This window comes from Malaya genurostris, chromosome 2 (genome assembly GCF_030247185.1).
Source record: "Malaya genurostris strain Urasoe2022 chromosome 2, Malgen_1.1, whole genome shotgun sequence".
Lineage (NCBI taxonomy): Eukaryota > Metazoa > Arthropoda > Insecta > Diptera > Culicidae > Malaya > Malaya genurostris.
This window is the reverse complement of record NC_080571.1, coordinates 212,735,816-212,755,988: the sequence shown is the minus strand read 5'-3', so window position 1 is coordinate 212,755,988 and position 20,173 is coordinate 212,735,816. Positions and strand designations below refer to the sequence as shown.

The 20,173-nt window shown below is 35.1% G+C and overlaps 2 protein-coding genes across 3 annotated transcripts in view; one reads left to right on the top strand and one right to left on the bottom strand.

Annotated features, from left to right (window-relative positions):
- Positions 1–20,173, bottom strand: part of LOC131427427 (uncharacterized) — a 215,491-nt gene that overhangs the window by 193,640 nt on the left and 1,678 nt on the right. The gene's annotated exons all lie outside the window — the stretch shown is intronic.
- LOC131427429 (acetylcholinesterase) overlaps positions 10,256–20,173 on the top strand; it is a 217,780-nt gene continuing 207,862 nt past the window's right edge. Inside the window, exon 1 of the mRNA XM_058590607.1 lies at positions 10,256–10,802. The gene's annotated coding sequence lies outside the window, so the exon portion shown is untranslated. The remainder of the gene's footprint in view (positions 10,803–20,173) is intronic.

Sequence of the window (20,173 nt, the reverse complement as noted above, 5' to 3'; positions counted from 1 at the left end):
GTTGCGTAACGCGAAGCGTCGAGGCGCGCGTGCGAGCTAACTGCGAGGGTGAAGCCAGAGAGAAAGCGATGCGAATTTTTTTTCAATAACTATTTATTGGAATATGAGTTAAAATTAAATTATTAAAATTTAAATTGGGTGTTTAGCCACAAGTGGTGACTTTTCAGCCCTATTATATACATAATTTGGTTATTACCATGAAGACATCATTTGCTTCCGCAATTCTGTGATATTTATGTAGGGAAAATTCTAAACCTACTTGAATTGTGTAATGGGGAAAAGGAACTTATATACTAACTAACATCGATTTTTGTCGGAATTTGCTTATAATATTATGTGACATTACATCTCATGGTTCTATATTTGTGAATCTGTGTAACTCATTTGTACTAAACCAGGGAGGACGCTTCAAGATCATTTTCAGAATTTTATTCTGAATCCTTTGAAGCGTTTTCTTCCTGGTGGAACAACAACTTGACCAAATTGGTACTGCATAAAGGATGGCTGGTCTGAAAGTTTGTTTATAGATTAATAATTTGTTTTTTAGACAGAGCTTAGAATTTCTGTTTATAAGAGGATGTAAACATTTAGTATACTAAACTAAACTTGTAAATCATAATTTTTTACGCACTACTGTTTCCTAAAACATCCTCAACGAAATAAATCAAAAATGATTCTTCTTTCCTTCGCATTTAACGGAATCGATTTTTACTTGGTTGATTAATTTGAAGGCTATGAAACTTTAATTGATTTTCTCTACTCGCTCTTTGGAAATAACTCATGGTTTGAGTTGCGATTAATCAAATTCATAAATTGGAACAATATGTCAAAATTTGTGTATATATGTTTGAGTAAAACTTACTCAAGCCATGAGTTTTCTCGTATTTAATCATACATTAGAGTAAGGCCGCAGACAGAGTGGGCGCGAGAAGTTGAGTCGAGCCGTTGACTGACATTAGCAGACCAGAAACGGGAAACATACTTGCAGTAAATCAAAGGGACCCTGTCAGAGTACAAGCGATAAATCTGCTCAGCTTTTACTCTGACAGGATCCCTCTGTTTTACTGTAAGTACGTTTGCCGCTCGGCTCAGCTTCTCGCGGTCACTCTGTCTGCAGCCTAGGCGTTGAGTTTTCGAACATTTGAGTGAACAAAATACTTGCAGTTCAGTGCGTTTTCGTTCTCGGAATATTCTATTCGAATTAAGAATGCAATAATATATAGTTTTTTATTGTCGTTTGTAGGTCAGCTTTTTTGGAACTATGAATCATCAATCAATATAAATGTTATGGTTTCAATTATGCTAAGTGAGATCAATAAGGGTATCAAAACCGTTTAATTTTGATTCCAAGCCGGTAAAAATGAAACGAATTTGAATCTTTTTTTACGCCTTCCATTTAAAAGAAAGAAGAATGATTTTAACTAGGGATTCCATGTATATAAACACAAACGAAAAAGAATTTCTTTATTTCAAGTGCACGGTACTTAAAATTTTAGTTAAACTCACTCAAATTTAAAGAAAGAAATTTCTTATTTTGATCAATAAATACTAAAATTTTGACAGATTCATTCCTTAACTAAAAATGAGTAGATAGGTCAAGTCAAGTGCATTTTTTGTGAAATTGAGTGGCGTTTCACTCAATTTTGATTTATGTTCAACTAGGGTGTAGTATAATCTCACATGCTTTTCCCAAATGCTTATTTATCCAGAGCTGGCACCTAAAATCTGTACTTAATTTATCATTTACCATTATACAATTTGTGCACAAAATAAACAAAAAATCTGTGTTTTTTTCTAATATATTTAAAATCTATGTTGCAAAAAGAACTCAAACATCAGTGCTTTCACAGGAAAATTGGTGAATATGGTAAACCAGTCCTATACCGCACCTCGTGCACATTTTTATTTCGAATACCCTATCCTTAACTGCACAATGCATAAATTTACACTGGTGGTGAGATTTTTCTAGGTGTGAGTCAATTTTGTTTGGAAAGACAGGAAGTTGTGAAGAAGAAAAATGTCTGTCGTTACAGGATCAGCTGTCGAATCACATCCAGTTGTAATCGGCCAGCAAAAGGATTTCTTTCATATTTATAATGATAACTTGTAAGTTTAAACTGCGTATACGAAAGCACCACATAGTTACTCGGCAATAAAACTCCGAGCCATATTTGGTACATGAATCCCGGCCGGCACACTGAATTTCGTGAGAAAACAACCAACCAAATCAAAAACGGCCACCAGTGCAAATTTATACATCGTTCCTTGATTTTAATTCACACACATTTTATTTCGTTTATGAATGTGTCCGTATTAGGGCTGCTAAAAAAATCTGTGTTTTAGAATGAAAAATTGGTTTACCATCTCTGATATATAGAAAATTTGTGAAAATCTTGGTAAAACTAATCAAAACTAATCGGTTCGATCATCTCCGAGAAAATTGAGCAGAAAGAAAAAATGTGCGTTTTGTTGGTTACGTCACTTACATATACCATTACACCTTTACAGGTTGTGACAGCGAATTCATCTGCAAACTTGCTCAATGACTCAGTAACAGCTATCAAATGAGCCTAAGTTTGTTGAAATCGGTTCAGCCAGCTCCGAGTAAAATGTGTGAAGAGATAAAATATGCGTTTTGTCGGTTACGTCACTTATACCATTTTATTTCTGAAACCGGAAGTAACAGCCATTTGTTCTTCGAACTGGGTCTATGGCCCAGTAGTAGCTTTCAAACGAGCTTAAGTTTGTTGAGATCGGTTTGGCCACCTCCGAAGAATTGAAAGGAGAGAAAAATCTTCGAACGGTGTACTTACACAGCGACACATACACCGATCACGTCGAGCTGAATCGAATGGTATATAATACCAGGCTTTGGAAAGTCGGTTGTGCCAGCGATTCTATTACCTTTCTACCGAAAAGGCAAAACCGATTGAGATGATGACAATGAATCATCAGATAACTGCACATAAAATTTACACGAAACGTAAATCAATAGTATGAATCTGATTTAAAACCATGATGTAAAATTAAATTGGAATGAATTGATTTTTCAATAAGCAAGACTGCATGTTTGAAAAATGCTTAGTATTGCTTTCAAAGTACATTGGAATGAAGAATTATAAAGTAACTTTCCATTCAATTACCTGCTTCAAATATGCGCATGAAAATAGATGTAAATTCACAATATATTTGTATCTGTGTATTTTCTTTCGATTGTATTCAACGAACCGTCAAACGTTGAATTAAACGAGCAAAGTTAATAAACATTGTTTGTTACTGAATAATTCAAGGGGAGTATTGTTATTGAAGCTAGAAAAATAGTTTTGTTTAAAAGGGGAAAATTGAATCAAATTTTTTCCTTTGACGTCAAGTAACATTGATCAATGTACGTGTATACGAGGTCTGTTCAAAAAGTTCCCGGAATTTTTTAATTGCGCGCGTCTGGAGAGTCCGGTGGTCAACATTTTTTTTATTGTGTTGGTACATATGTCCCTAATGTATGGTGAAATTTTCAGCTGTATTCATTGTTTACATTCTGTCTTGTAGCGGCTGGTGTAGACGTGTTTTTTTGAGCTCGGCGATTTTTGTCTTGGTGACGTTGGGTGCTTCCACGTGAACGATTGTGCTTTTGTTTCGACATCATAACCGTACACCTATGTTTCATCACAAGTTATAACCCTTTCAAGTAAATTTGGATCGTCGTTGACGTCGTTTAACAGCTCCTGAGCGATGGTAATGCGTTTGTTTTTTTTTTATCAAAATTCAGCACTTTTGGAACGAAATTTGCTGCCACTCGTTTCATGCCCAAAACATTTGAAAAAATATGATGGCATGAGCCAACTGATATGCCAACTTCATCAGCAACTTCTCTAATAGTAATAGTGATTCGGCGATCATCCATAATCATTTTTTCCACTTTTCCCACATTTTCATCGATTATTGACGTGCTGGGTCGATCGGAGCGTTCGTCGTCTTCAACGTCTTAGCGGCCATCTTGGAAACGCTTATACCATTCGTAAACACTTGTTTTTTTCATAGCAGACTCACCGTAGGCTCTCTGTAACATTTCGCACACTTGGTTACACTTTATTTCATTTTTCACGCAAAATTTAATACAAATTCTTTGACTCTTCAATTCTTCCATTGTTTAAACTAACAAAAATCGCCGAGCTAAAAAAAACACGTCTAAACCAGCCGCTACAAGACAGAATGTAAACAATGAATACAGCTGAAAATTTCACCATACATTAGGGACATATGTACCAACACAATAAAAAAAAATGTTGACCACCGGACTCTCCAGACGCGCGCAATTAAAAAATTTCGGGAACTTTTTGAACAGACTTCGTACTTAAACCAAAAATGTGGTTTAAATTTCTAAAGGATGATTTTTAAGGAGGTATGGGATTTGGTTCTCAAAAAAAGCATATAATTTGAGAAAATTAATGAAATCTCTATTGGAATCGATAGAACGATCAATTTAATTTAATGTTTGAAGATGATTTCATGTAAATGTTTGCCGCAGCTCCGCTTTTGATGGACCATGCGCAAGGTCCAATTTTGGCACACCCTCTCCAACATATAGGCCGGTATTAGGCGGCCAATTGCCGGTCCCAACACGTGAGATAAACTGTTCACCGACAGCGGCTCTCAATTAGTTGTTATGATGTGTTTTCATGATTTTCTCTGCAAAAGGTTATGTTTTTCGACAAAAATAATATACATTTTTTAGTTATGTTATTAGCTATTTGGAAGTAGATTGACAATATTTATTACCAATTCGTTTTATTCCCGAATGGTAAAAGCACTAAGGCTGAAGCGAACAACGATTATTGTGGACATTGTTTACAGTACGTACAGATAGGCATATAAGTACTGAATCAAAATAACACCTGAAGTAACTGCACAAATATTGATGGTACAGATGAGAAACACTGTTATAATAAGAGACGCGCGGAGAGGAAACCAAAAGCGTCAAAAGTTTAATGAAACGAGAAAAGTAAAAAAAATATGTTGCTGAACAACTCAAGAGGAGTATTGTTATTGCAGATAGAAAAATTGCCAATGAATTTGATTAATGAAATGTTGAAGAAATTATGTTGTGTAATAAAGGTTAAATTAATTTGAATTTGTTTGTTTTGATAATCAATTAACATTGATCAAGGTACCTGTATACTACACCAAAAACATGATTTAAATTTCTAAAGGGTCACACTCTCTCCAACAGTTCGGCCGCTATTTCATGAATAAATTCTTCAACATTGGCTTCCAGTGCGTCAATCGTTGCTGGTTTATCCTTGTAGACATGAACTTTAACATGGCCCCACAAAAAATAGTCCAAAGGCGTTATATCACATTATCTAGGCGGCCAATTGACGGGCCCAATGCATTGGTAGTTCTTGCAATGCTTCTGGCTGGTCGTCACTCCAGATGCGGCAATTTTGCTTGTTAACGTATCTATTCAACCAGAAATGAGCTTCGTCGTTGAAAAAAATTTGTCGATAAAAAGTGGAGCTTTCTCCAACTTTGCCAGCACCCTATGAGATAGACCAAACTGAACAAGTTTGACAATGACACAAGACACGATTCACGTGTGGTATGCCAAAAACAGTGTTGCCGAAAAGGTTACGGGTTTAGCGTGATGGGTTAGTCGATGCCTTTCACGCAGCCCACTTGGGTTCGATCCACAACCCCGCACATAGAGTTAGAAAGCTTTTTTGGCCCGAAATGGCGAATGACCTTACGGTTAAAATCTCTATAATTGAAACAAAAAAAGTTGCCAAAAAGATAACAGCAAAAAATCACCCTTTATAGTGATAACCTTCAATTTTGCTTTGAAACCCTCGATATCGAGATGAAATCAGCTTGACATACACGATTAACATTTTATCTGAAGAATAATACCGATTAGAATGTACTGCTATTTGTTCTTTGACAAAAACACCTTCATTACAAGTGAACAAACTGTGATCTTTACAGTAAATGGAATTTTAAAGTTCATCGTATAAACACGAACCTCGTCGTTGTTTTCTGTAGCGCTTAAATTCGGAACAGATTCGCAAACACGTAGCTCCTGGAACCAACATTAATTTTCCTCCTTCGGAAACAACATATAAACAAAGTTCATAATTAAAGTGCAGTCCAAATTTAAGTTTACTAAACTGAAAACTAAGCCGGAATTAAGTTTACAAAATTTCACCTATTTACTTTTAACATTTCTCAAGTCCGATGGAGATGAAATATAGCAATCTCTCTCTCCAGCAGGCATAAAACCTCCTCATCTTTTGTATCAACAGATTACAATGATCCAACATATATTTACGTTTAAAACTAACAGTTAAAGCTACAGCTGAATGATGAAAAAAACATCAGTTTTGCGAATTTTTTTCATAACTATCGTTCAACAAAATAAATTCAAATATTTTGTATAATAAAAAGCATCATTCGAACAACATTTTGTAATTTTTTCATGGAAAAATATTGAGAAATTAGTCGGTGAAGAGGTATTTTTGAGAACGCTTCTTAAAAATCATGATTTGCGATGTCCACTGTATCTCAGCGTAGACTAATCAGAAGTGAATAAATGAATGCAGCATAGTTAGAGTAGAAATTTTTCTAGACCTCAACGTTTCTGTTTGATTTTTTTGAATTTTTTGAATTTTTGGTGGTTGTTTAAATTCAAAAGTACGATTTTTCACGAAAAAATCGGTCATTTTGTAGCTGTAAAACCTTCCCATAGTAACAAACAACGAAAAGGAAAACGTTGGGGTCTGGTTTTTTATATGTAGAAAGTGTGTGCAAAATTTGAAAAAAATTGGTGCAGTAGTTTTTGAATGACGATGGACACGGACTTTCAAAACTTGCTTGCGAGAAAAACGCGTTTTAAGTTTATTGTCTTTAAAATCTAAGGAAACAATTTATTACTCAAGGGAGCACGTAGGCTCTAACATTCTCAAAAAGCCATATTTTTTCTTTTGTATTTTGTAAAATTGAAACATTTTGAGAATGTTTTGTCGTTTTCAAGTCAATCAAAGCAGAAATCTTGGGCCTGTGTGCGCAGCTCTTATTTCTTCGTAGTATGAGATCGGCAAAGATAAAGGCCCATAACTTTCTGAGTTTTGTTCCGACAAGCTTCAAAATTTAACAGAATATTCTTGAAATGTTTTACTATCAGAAAATACAAAGAAAATAAATGATTTTTCAAAAGTGTTAGACCCTACCCGCCGCTTAATTTCATCTTGTTGGAGTGACACTATTCCACGAATGTATTCAACTGAGCTTGCAAAAATTGTGCATCTTGTTGTTCTTTGATCAGATGGTAGAGTTTGAAATCATCCGCAAATGATAGTTCTCATACAGAAAGGTTATGCAATCACTGTGAAGACCTACTTTTGAACCGAGGCCCGGAGGGTCAAGTGTCATGGCTGAAAATGGCTGAGCCGATTTTCACAAATTTAAATTCAAATGAAAGGTCTTGTGGTCCCATACAAAATTTCTGAATATAATTAGGATCCGACTTCCGGTTCCGAAGTTATGGGGTAAAATGTGCAAAAAATGTGCAAATAAGTGCACTAATCTTATTCGGAGATGGCTAAACCGATTTTTACAAACTTAGATTCAAATGAAAACTCCTTAGGTCCTGAATTTCATTTGGATCCAACCTCCGGATCCGGAAATATAGGGTAAAGTGTGTTAACAATTTTAAACCATCACTGAGAAGGACAAAAAACGTAAAAAAAAATCTAAATCGACCTCAAATCTTTTCTAATTGATAGTTTTTGTCAGTAGACGGCCAAACGGTTATATTCTCAAGAATCGAAGAAAATTATTCTGAAGAATACCAAAGTATTATATATGATAGTATGATTGATATGAGAAAGGCATCATTACACCACTAGGTGGATTAGAACAGGTCTTAGGTTTATATTTTAAGGAAATTGAAAAAAAAAAAAAACGAACAACGGTAAACGTTGAATCAAAATTTAGCAGCACACTTCATTATATTTTCACTCTTCTAGAAAATCAATCCAAGTATCGGTACGAATTCAAGTTTTTAAATTTCAAACCATGAATCATTTGAAGTTCACCAGGTTAGCCTGGTTGCCAAAGCAAATAACAGAAAGATCGTGCGGTGGCCGGGGCCCCAAATTGAAGAATTTTTTCACCGCGTGACTCTAACTATAACAGGGACTTTAGTACAGATATGTACAGGTTTAGGCGTGTCGATTGCTTAACGTAAGTGAACAGCCCTTACTTTTCATGTATGCGTCGTTATACTCGAAAAAATAAGTTTATGTACACAATACAAGACCGTCGGACAAAAATTAAATGAATTTCGAAAATGAAAATGATGGCTAGTCATTTGTCTGATTACACAACATCCAAAATCCGATTGAAACATCAGTTCTAATCTTCATGCTAAGCTCATTTGAAATAATAATGTGAAAGTATTAATTGTTATTTAAACGACGCATAACATCATCATCAACAATAACAAAATTAACCAGCAATCTTCTAAACGATGTTTCCAGTTGATTATTCGTTGGCGTTTATGCTACGATGGGAGCTCATTGCTCAAAATGTTTGGAAACAGTTGCATTAGCACACCCTGCGCGTCGGCGCTGAATTACCGTCTTCTCTGACCACAGCGAACAACAAAGATCGTAGACGAAGAAATCTCTTCCCACAACCTTTTTCTCATAATAATGTGCGATAATTACAAAAGGAATGAACCGTTTCAACAAGTGCGATAATTCTACCGTCTATTATGTTGAAAATAATGACATGGCCGTCTGGGGCGGGCAGTCTGAATTGACCATCATCCCGTCCGCTGCTAGTAGTTGATTGTGCGAAACCATCTCCTGACCTGATGGAATCGTTCTCGGGTTCGTCCACTTCACCACGATCGCACAATCATCGTTATCTACAGTCAGAACTTGTGCAATGCGAATATGGCGAGGGATGATCCATCAATCTACTGCTAAAGACAGGACGACCGAGGATTTTCGCCAATGATTGCACTGTTCCGAGCTTGACTGTTGGTAGATAGTTGCAATAAAACATCATGCGGGTGCGGGTAGTCGGTATGCAGGTCGACTGTGAGCGCGTGTGCCTATCTTTTCCATTGGAATCTTGAATGATTCTGGTGTTGCCGCAATAGAAGTGGTATTTTTTTGCAAAGCCGCTTCACCATCTAGAAGATATATGTGCACAACCGATCTGATGATCTGCGGTTAAATCCAAGGAACGATGAAGAACGCAAAATAATGATTAAGCACTGTGTCGAGGTCATCCTTAAGCCTTTCATCAATTGAGAATTAAATAAATTATTTCGAAATTCTCAGAGCCGCAGTGGACAATAGAAACGAAAGTCGCTTTGATGGAGCCGTTGAATAACACTGCCATGAGATCGGCCAGCGATGAAGTAATCCAAAGATGTCCAAACTTTCTTGATCTACTACAAATGATCTGAGCAGTGGTGCATGGGAAGCTACGGCATTCGCTATATAATTTTGGCAATCAATTATCATTCACCAACATTGCTAAACATAACTTTATTTAATCTGGGGTTACTCCAAGATTACTCGAGCATCGAATTCTTTTTCTCTGGTTATCTGTCACACGACTATAAAACATCGTAAATAATAATCACAATTAAGTGATTTAAGAGAAAGAGCTGTTCCTGTATTCTAATCAATAAAAAAACTTCACTTCAATTGTTATACATTAAGAGCATTATGAGAAGCGCATAGCGGGCACTCGAAATCTTACAACATCACAATAATCAGTTAACTGTTGAACTCTTAATGGTACTCCCACAGTTCCCGTTTCGGTGCATGCATTGCGTGCAATATTGTGCGAGGAAGTACGATATGAAATCAGTTTGGTTCTTGCCACGCAATGTTTGCATCAGTCTAGCCAGCTGCAATGAACTGCTATAGGTATGTACCTATAGATAGAGTGCACTGAGTGTCTTGGGTGACGTTGACTTAAACTCAGTCAGTACTATTTGGGTTAGTCTGAAAACGAGCGAAAAGTTATATAACAACTGTCGTTTCTCATAATTACAGAAAAAAAGCTCATCTCAAGGTTGCTGGTAACTAAACGATGACGCTGACATCGGCACAGTCGCGCTGCACCAAATCCACCCTGAGCAGAACTGGGATGGATGGTGGCTTGAAGGTGGGCTCAATGCTCGTTGGGTACCAGCCACAGTTCGTGCTATTCGCGACAAATGCGTTTCAGCAGAAAAGTGTCGTGTCGTTTTATTAATGCGTAATCGTTTTGTGTGCAAATAATGCCTCACGTTATTTTCGACTTCGATTGCTCCAGCTGCTGCAGTTCGATGCTGTTTGGAGCTTTTCATCGCACATTGCCGGAGGTCGACGTTGGTTCACATTTTCGTGATAGTGCATAAATTGTTGTCCAAGATCGATGTGGAAAATGGTTGCGCTTTGCAGTGTGATGGCATGAAATGCACGACAAATGGATGGTTTGCCAACCCTTTCACTAATTGTTATGGCACCGGCAGTGCCGTTTGCGTTGTTATGCAATATCGCGAGTGATACCGTGAAAATGTTACATCCCAGCCTCGGAGAGTACGAATGTAATATGGAAATTTTCTAAGTGCAGTATATGTGTCGAATCTTCGGGACCATGATAATGTAAACTGTTGAGTTTTTACACTAAGAAGTTCGGGACGGGTATAGCGAGACGAGTTAATCAATGTCCTTAAGGCTGTCAATCTGGGTACAACTCCCGCACATCACTATAATAAATATAATCAAAAAGAAGTATAACATGTATGTAGCATATAGAATAAATCTTTACTCGATTGAAATTCAAACGCTTGAACTTAAATACAAATTAAATTCTTCGGCTGTTCGCTTAATATGATATTAATTTTTATATGGCGGTTCGTCAGCAATGCTATTATTGGAAATGTTTCGATATTTGTAATTTTCCTTTCTTTTACTAACTAAATTTTGTATTGCATATTTGAAGTCGCTCAGCTCTATGCTGTTATTGTAAGGAAACACATATTCATCGGGTGGCTCTAATAGAGCTAACACAACTTCGTCCCAAGTAACATTTTTATTACGGTAGCTTATTTTGGTACAGTTTGCAACAAAAAAATCAAGTGATTGTTACTCGATCAATTGAAACTAGTTGTTGTTTCGTTTCAAAGTTATACTGAAATAACGGTTCTTCAAACAACATAAAAATAACGTATTTTTAAGTAAATTTGTTGCTACTTTGGCACCAACAACAATGTAAATAAGAGAAAAGTGGGTAAGGGTTCAGTTCGTGCTCGCATCTCACACGACGCAGTCGAAAATCATTTACGGTCGCAAGTCATATACGGTCGAAACAACAGAAACAAAGACAATACAGTACAGTGAACAATAGAGTGTACGGAATGGTCAAATACGATTTAACAAAGTCGGAATCTTGGCCTACAAGACCAAATTCAATTTGTATAGATTTCAAGCGCTGCAAAGTTAGACTAGCATCAAATGAAATTGAAATCTTACTTAAAGAACGAATGCATCTAGACGCTAATAATGTAACTGAGATTCAATTCAACAAGGCGTCTAACTGCGTGTACATTATGTTTAAACGTGAAAGCGATGCAATTGCATTCGCTTCGGTTAACAACGAGGTGTACAGTGTTGAGTGTGATAACATTAAAAACAAAATCCCTGTGCACATGGTGGACAATGCCATAGAAGTACGCGTGCATGACCTCCCCCCGCAGGTCACCGATCAGTACGTTCGGGAGAATATGTCGGGGTACGGTGAAATCCTTTTCAACGAAAGGGAAGTATGGCGGAATTTTTTCCCCGGTATCCGGAATGGCGTGCGAGTGGTACGTATGCATCTACGTAAAGCAATTCCATCTTACATCATTTCTGGTCAAGGTGGGACACATCCGTGTAAAACGCTGATTACCTATGAAAATCAGCTGATTACATGTCAGTTTTGTGAACAACCTGCACACTACGGTAGACCTTGCACCGAAACTGCGAAAAGGACATCTTCAACCAAAGACAAGGTCAACCGTTCAACAATGAAAATTAGTGAGCGCAGTACTCCTGTTTCACCATCAAACCAACCAGCAACTGCAACCAATGTACAACAAGGCAGCAACTAGCAACGAGCTCAAGACTGCGAACATCAAGGAAAACGAAAAGAAGACGGAAATCAACAACAAAACCACCGATGCGGCAATGGATAACGATACGAGTCACGAACAAAGTGCCCCTCAACCCTCGCAGGAGGGAAATGGAAGTTCCTCTCCTCCTAGAAAAAGAGTGACAACGAGATCCACTTAAAAAAATACATTATTTAAAAAATCGGCTAATTCGGCCACGTAAAGCTTGTACGCAAATAGGCTTGAATAAAAATACCTTTTAAATAAAAAAGTGGGTAAGGGTTTACTGCGAGATTAATAGTACTCAGTGGCGTCTCGTCCTCATGTACACTTCGTGCCTTGCACAACCGGTCGAATTGAAGGAATGAACTGCGTCCCCAACACGATCCAAATTCAATTAGGGGAAGATGGGGTAAAACGCACCCCCGAGGCATAATGCACCTTTTGCTTTGCTCAAAAGCTACCAATTTTTTTAACTGAAATTTTAATGAAACTGAAAGTCCGTCATAACAACAGATTACTATACAATTTTGGTAGCGATGATTCAATCACATCTGGAAAACTTAAAAAAAAAGATGTATGTCTCTGTTATAAGTAATTTTTGATGTTCGTTCCATAGTAATTTTGTAGGGTGAGGAAGACGATTTTAATTTTGTAACCAGTGAACTTCTTTGCCAATCATTCGGGTTTCTAAAATTAGTTTTAATACAGACGATGTATTTTCAATTTTCTAGAAAAATCGTCAAATTTATCGTCTCATATTTTTGAGGCAAAACAACCCGAATTGTGGTAGGCAAAATGTTTACGAATTCGCTTACAAAAATTATCCATAAGTTATCAATTTATTGAATAATAGTGAACAATCTTTCACCTGACAAATATTTTATCAACGAAAAGTCGAAAGCTTTCTTTAAATAAGAAGAAGAAGCTTTATGAGGGTCCATATTGCCCCATGGTTGTCATGAGCCTTAATCCTTAACGGATTTACCCGTTATTTAAGATCATCCTGCCTCTATGTTTAGATAATCGTCACTTCGCGTAATTTAAAATGTATATTTTTCATGTTTTCCACGATCGGACGTATTTCAATAGACAATTTTTAAGGGTTTTAGAGAATAAGATATTTCATATATTTTTCAATGTATTCAGCGAGTATTTGTACGTAATTTAGAGAAATAATGATTACGGAAGATAGTCATGTATGAAACTCTTCCGTGTTATTCTCTATAGTTAAGATATAGCTACATTTCCTTAGGCGGTGCACTTTACCCCGTCCACCGCTATTCTTTTGCAATCTTTATTTATTCGATGAAAGCAGGTTGGATCGCACCGAAATTGCGTGTATTTACACGCATCTCATATACATCAGACATAAGTATCTATTGTCACTGTGTTAGTGTCTTTTCCGTGCACATGAGTTACTGCACAGATTCAAGAAGAGATAGAATTACTCAGCTGAGCTATAAAATTTGTTTGTTTAATCAAAAATCTCATCCGAAAGTATATCGTTATCTAATTGTACTGAAAAACACAAGTGAATCTCCATTCCTCAATCTTTAGTTTACACTTACAACGAACTGTTACATCTGCTATCATACTACACAAGCAGTGCACAACTAGTCAATTTTGTCACGAGACACCACCACCGATAGTACTTATTATCATTCGCCGGGCAGGACCAGTCTAGAGGCCATGGGGATTCCGGCGGAAACAATAGCCAAGAAAAGATCCACTGGGTTTCTGCTTCCATGTCGTAAAAGGCGACAATTGCAGATTTCAAGACTTTTATCAAATATATTATTTATCATATTGATCACTCTAAGGAATCCAATACGAATCGAGAATGACATCACAGTTATAATATCGCGTTACGGAAAATGTTTTTAATTCATTGCCGTTCAATAGTTGCACGTTAAACTAATTGAGCATAATGCCCATATAGAGATGTGGACTTTTCTATATTTTAAGTGTTGTTTCTTTCTGATGAAATAAAATATCGCTTGTAAACAATACGACAATCAAAATATCAAACCGTTCAAAATTCTGTGCACTACATGGAGTGAAAAGTCCCGGGTCTCTTACAGAAAATACGTGAATAATTTTGAACCGTGGATATTTTTCTTGAGAACAAGCCTCTAGATGGCCGAATACAAAATTTCATGACAATCTATCCACTAGTGTTTGAATAACAGCTGATCGCGTCAGACGAATTCTAGTTTTTGTCAAGCTATGGGAAAAGATGAGTTTCGTGTACGGTGAAATTGAATGATTTGCAAAAGAAATAATATTCTTATATATTCTAGTGATGCACCGCGATCGTATTTTTTTTAACATTTCCTTGCACCAATCAACACGAACCTCTTTTTGAGTGATTGTCAAATTGCGTGGGATCCAACAGGAACAAACCTTTTTTACAGCGCGGTGTTCATTCAATATAAAATGCACGAGTGTGGAACTAATGCACAAGGATGCCTCTACTTCACGGTATGTCACATGACAATCTTGCATTGTCAGTTCAAGCACAGCATCGATGGTTTCTGGCAGAACAACTGATTTTGGACGGCCTTCACGAAATTCGTTAGCGACCGAACTACGACCACGATTGAATTCACTATACCAGCGATATACAGTGTTTATTATGGTGCTTCATCGCCATACAAAAAACTAAGTTCATCGACACACTCTTGATGAGATAATCCACGTCGAAAGTTGGCTACGTCGAAAAGGCGTGCCAATAAATTTGACTCAGACTGGAAATTTCATTCGTTATATGAAAATCTTGTAAAAATAACGTTACGAAGAGTTTCATGTTTCATAAGATTATCTTATATTTTTGACATGATGTTTAATACACTTTGTAGCTATCATTGGAAATGCTAATAGTGAAAAATCATTAGAATATCATATAATGCGAAAATGAAAATTTAGCTCGGTGTAGGTTACCAACGATTTACAAGGATGTCCAAAAATCACGTACGATGGTTACAGCTCATAGGTGTAAAAAAAATTGTAGTCTATTAGTAACCTTTTAGGCTACCGCAGTGTTACTGTGATGTCTCTCGTGAATCGCAAGAATGATTCTTTTTGTTATATAATATATTTGCTTCAATTTGCGTAAATCATACTCACTCTTTTTTTTGTAGAAGCCATTTTCAATTAGAGAAGGTTGTCGGAATAAAAAGCCTTGGAGACCAATAGTGTCATATACCAATCGACTCAGCTCGACGAAATCGGAAAATATCTTTGTGTGTATGCATGTGTGTGTATGTGTACCTTTTAACAAATTTTTTTAAACCGTAATTTTCTCAGAGATGGCTTACCCGATTTCAAAAAGCTTTACGGAAAACCCTCCAATCAAAAAATTACGATCTCGCAATTTTTGATTTTTGCAGTTGTTGTTTGAACTTATAACTAGTTGATTCAACCAATTTGCTATTTGATTTGCACATATAGAAGTAGTCGAAAAATATGTTGTTTTTAATGCTGTCTAATGTCAAAAACAGCACAAAGCAAAACAAAAATCGCAATGGAAAATCAACCATAACTTTAGTTGAAATTCAAACGCGTTTCTTAAACATTTTCATGCAAACGAAATTCGCTTATTATACGTTTGTAAAACTCGTGAAGAGTAACTTCTGAATGATAGTAAATGAATGTTTATCATAACACTAATTGTCAGAATATTAATGTGATGATGAATTATCTACATCTTTACTACTCTGGTGTTACAAGAAGAAACGATTGATATAAAGTAGTGCTATGCACAGAACTGATAGCCGTTAGAGATATTGCAATTAACAAAACGTGTTTAACCAAAACTAGAACCCAGTGAATTGAATGCGTTTGAATTTTGGTCTTAAAATCAACTTGATTCTCCATAGTGAAATACGTGTTAATGAATGAGCATCATGTTATCTTCAAGTCATGTACATAAAATTGTATGAACAAAGTGATTAAATTGAAAATGTTTAATATTCGTTCATATAATCTGTTGAAACTGTAAGTTGCAAAGGCTCAAAAAATAAAAATCAGTGCATTCGGTTCGACTTTTTGTTCGTAAGTAATAAAGTGGTGACAATTAGAAAGTTTCGTTGACACCAGCACTACTAGAAGACAGTATATTATTTATATTGAATATTGCATATTTTTTATATATCTTAACATACCGAATTTTCATTTAAAAAATCAGAACGTATATCAATAAGGAATATTTTTTTTAGATTAGCATCACTCTTCTCATACAAATAGGCAACGCAAATGCCAAGCGCTTGGTTTGAGAAATAATGCCGAGTATGGGACATAAACACTGAAGCATGCTTTGTGAATTACTCGAATCAATATTAATCAATTGATGCCAAAAATGAGCCCAAATTAGTGTTAGAAATTATTTAATAAAAAGATAAAAAATATTTTCATGAGACTTTTTTGAAGAAAGAGAAAGGCATATAATTACCATTAGGTGGATGAGGAAGGGTTTTTTCAAAGAACATGTTTAAAAAGTGAAACCTTTTTGTTTTACTTCTGTCACATACGCTTCCTGGGACACCATTAAAAAATTGAAGCATTCAAAGCACCTATTCATCGCTAGCTTATAAAAAAAAATTGTTTGTATTGCAATTTCGTAATAATCTAATTGTAATAATCTAATTTTAACCATGTTACCGCAATATTAAACCACCTACGCTTGCTTGTTTATAATGGTTTCGCAATAGCAAATAAACTTATTTTCAACTAACAGCTAAAAACATAGTTGTGATCAAATATATGTTTGAAGTAAGTTGCGATTACTTAATGATGATAATCAGTTCAATATGACAAACTTTTCACCTTTAGCATCTGCAGTCAGTTCTGAACATTGACAAACTTGATGTGAATAGCAAAATAAATATGGTATAATATAGCAGTTCCACCGGCGGTCCCAGATTTTTTCTTAAATTTGATTTTCGTATTCTTTAATTTGGCTGAAATTTTTCATAAGTATTCTTCACACCCAAGAAAAACAATTTGCATAATCATTTTGTCGCTTTAAGTCCAGCCTTACTTTTGGAAAGGGCCTCAGCACATTTTTACAAATGCTTTATTTAATAAACAGTTCGCTAGATTGATTTAATGTTTCCAGGAAATGTTTTAGGTCACTATTGGGACCTAAAAATCTATTTTCTCAAAAACGGTATTTTTATTTATTTTTTTTTTGTTTTTGATATATTGTATATTTCTTACTAAATTTCGAAACCTATTCAAATATTTTTTATTGATGTTTTCCTAGGTTTGAGAAAGAACTCAAAATGTTATCATTCTCAAGATACAGCAAATTTTAATGAACGATTACTGGAAAAACTATTGGGTCGTTTTCGAATCCATCTCGTGTCTTGTTAACTTAAATCCGTTTTTCCTGAAAGAGTTAATATTTTTTAAACTTTTATGCTTGTCGTATTTCGTAGGTCGTGTAAAATAATATACATTGAAAGAAATTTCATCAGTTTTTAACTTTTCCGAAAAGAATCTCCTCAAGCAATATTCCGTCGATGATGGAGTTGATAATAACAAAATAAGGACATAAAATATTTAAAGGTAACAAAATAATAAAATCATGAATTAATAACAATCAATTTGCGAAATGGCTATGAATCGAGTTTAGATAAAGAAAGATGAAATTTAGATCGAAAGTAAAAAAATTTAACAGCAAGAGACTAACGTTCCCCAGTTGTCATATCCGATGTTTTCTTCAAGTATTGACGTTCGTATGCTTTTCGTGGCAGGACTGAAATGTACCGAAACAAAATTTATTTTTTAATTATTTTAAAAATTGCGATTAGTGCTGTATTCAAACAAACAATCGAACTTCTCTCTATAGTGTTGATGAAGAAGAAAGATGCTTGTACGAACAGTCTGAAAACAATAGCATTTTTGTCTCTTGTAGAAAATATTATTTTGTACTTTATTGTTCACTTCTTTCTCACTTGCTTGTGTCTTTGCAGTACCAGTACTGTATATATATATATATATATATATATATATATATATATATATATATATATATATATATATATATATATATATATATATATATATATATATATATATATATATATACCAACATGAGTAGTTGGGACAACCATTAGTTACGTTTCTATCATACCACGAACAAGAACGTTACTCTCCTAATGCTCAAATTTTTAGTTCTACTTGATCATCATATTTTTTATAAATTCGATTCATTACCAATTCAAAAATTCATTGATATCAATTCGTGATATTATTATTTGGTAAACTTGTAACGTTTTTTATTCATATTTTTTGCTTTTTTATCCACCATGGACTAAGTTATACTAGTTATGAGCAAAGTCATAAAAACCAACTCTATCATCGATAAAATGTTGTCTTAGAAAACTCACTTCGAAAAAATAGAAAAAGTAATTAAATTTATTACAATGTATAAAATTTTACACAACCATATAGAATTTTACTGCCGAATTTGCATTAAAACGTTATCTACTCTTTCAGAAAAAAATGTTTCTTTGTTAACAAGACTTGAGAAACATTCAAAATCGACCAAAAGTTATAGATTTCAAAAGCGTTAAATTAAATTTCGGGGTATCTTGAGAACGGTCCCGATTCCGATTGAAAATTTTGCGTTCTTTCACAATTTAAAAAAAAAAATGCTATATTTAAAAGAGTATAACTGGTTGGTCTATTGTTCATCCATCTTGAGCTACATTACAATAAACTTCATCAGTAGTCATCATATAAAAAAATTAGTGTGCTAATTATATAAAGTAATTTCACTGCAATCTATTAGACCGTGAGACCTTTAATTTAAACTTAAGTTTATTAAAATCGGTTTAAACATCTTTGAGAAAATGAAGTGAGTTTTTGACCACTATTTCCAGTACTTCCGGAACCGGAAACTGGGTACCGATATAACGGAAAATCATATTTTTGGGTCATCGTGTGCTTTCTTGAAATTAGATGAAACGTTATTTCAAAATATATTTCAACAATTTTCAAAAATTCACTTACTTGTTTTCAATTATATCTTCATCTCGATCCTGAGTGCAATTTACTTGTCATTTACAACATACCATAAAATGAAGAAAACAAAAAAAATACCTGTTTTGAGGTAATCTATTTGTAATTTTTAAAACACCGTAGTTTCGTTATGGTCTCGATAGTTAACTACCTAAAACATTGCCGAAAACACCAACTCAATCGGACCCACCGATTTTTAGAATTCCCAAGGAATTGTTGCTGAGGTCATTCTCAAACGCAAGACTAATGACAAAATTGTTAACTGATGATGCTAACGGTCCTTTATGGGCATCCACATACATTCGAGAATTTCACGTTATAACCATTTTTTATACATCTGTGATAATTCATACGAGATCGATAAACACCAATGAATAATGTTACAAAAATAAAATATATGCGGTGATAAAAATTAGATGTTATCTCTCTGAACGTTTGCGCCGACTCACAAAAGCATCGCATTAATAGCTCAAATCAATGGCTCCAAATGCTTCCCCCCCACCTTTTTCCTTTGGAGTACGAAGAAAAATATGTACCTCACGCGAGGAGATTATCGTCGCCGTGGAAAAGTATTTTGCAAATATTTCGGAAAACTACTTTACGGACGTTGAAATCTGTATTGAACAAAATTGAACAAAGTAGAATAAAAAATACGAAACATTCCTTTTATTCTCAAGAAAGTTAATTTTCACCTAGTACTGATAGTTAGAATACTTCCTGGTTAGGACTCGAAGAAACGCTTTGCGTTTAAAGGGTCTTGATAAACTAATAACAACAACAACTTTCTGGCCGGGATTCGAACCTACGACAACTAGCTTATCAACCCAGGCGGCCTAAGTATACAGCTTTCCAACCTGGGGTTTTAATGAAACCCAATAACAAACATAATTACGAGGATAATTCGTGATGCCAATTAGTAAATCTATGTAATCAAGTTACATCAACAATTAAACTATTGCGTAGTTCATATTACTTCTGTCATCCTTTTCC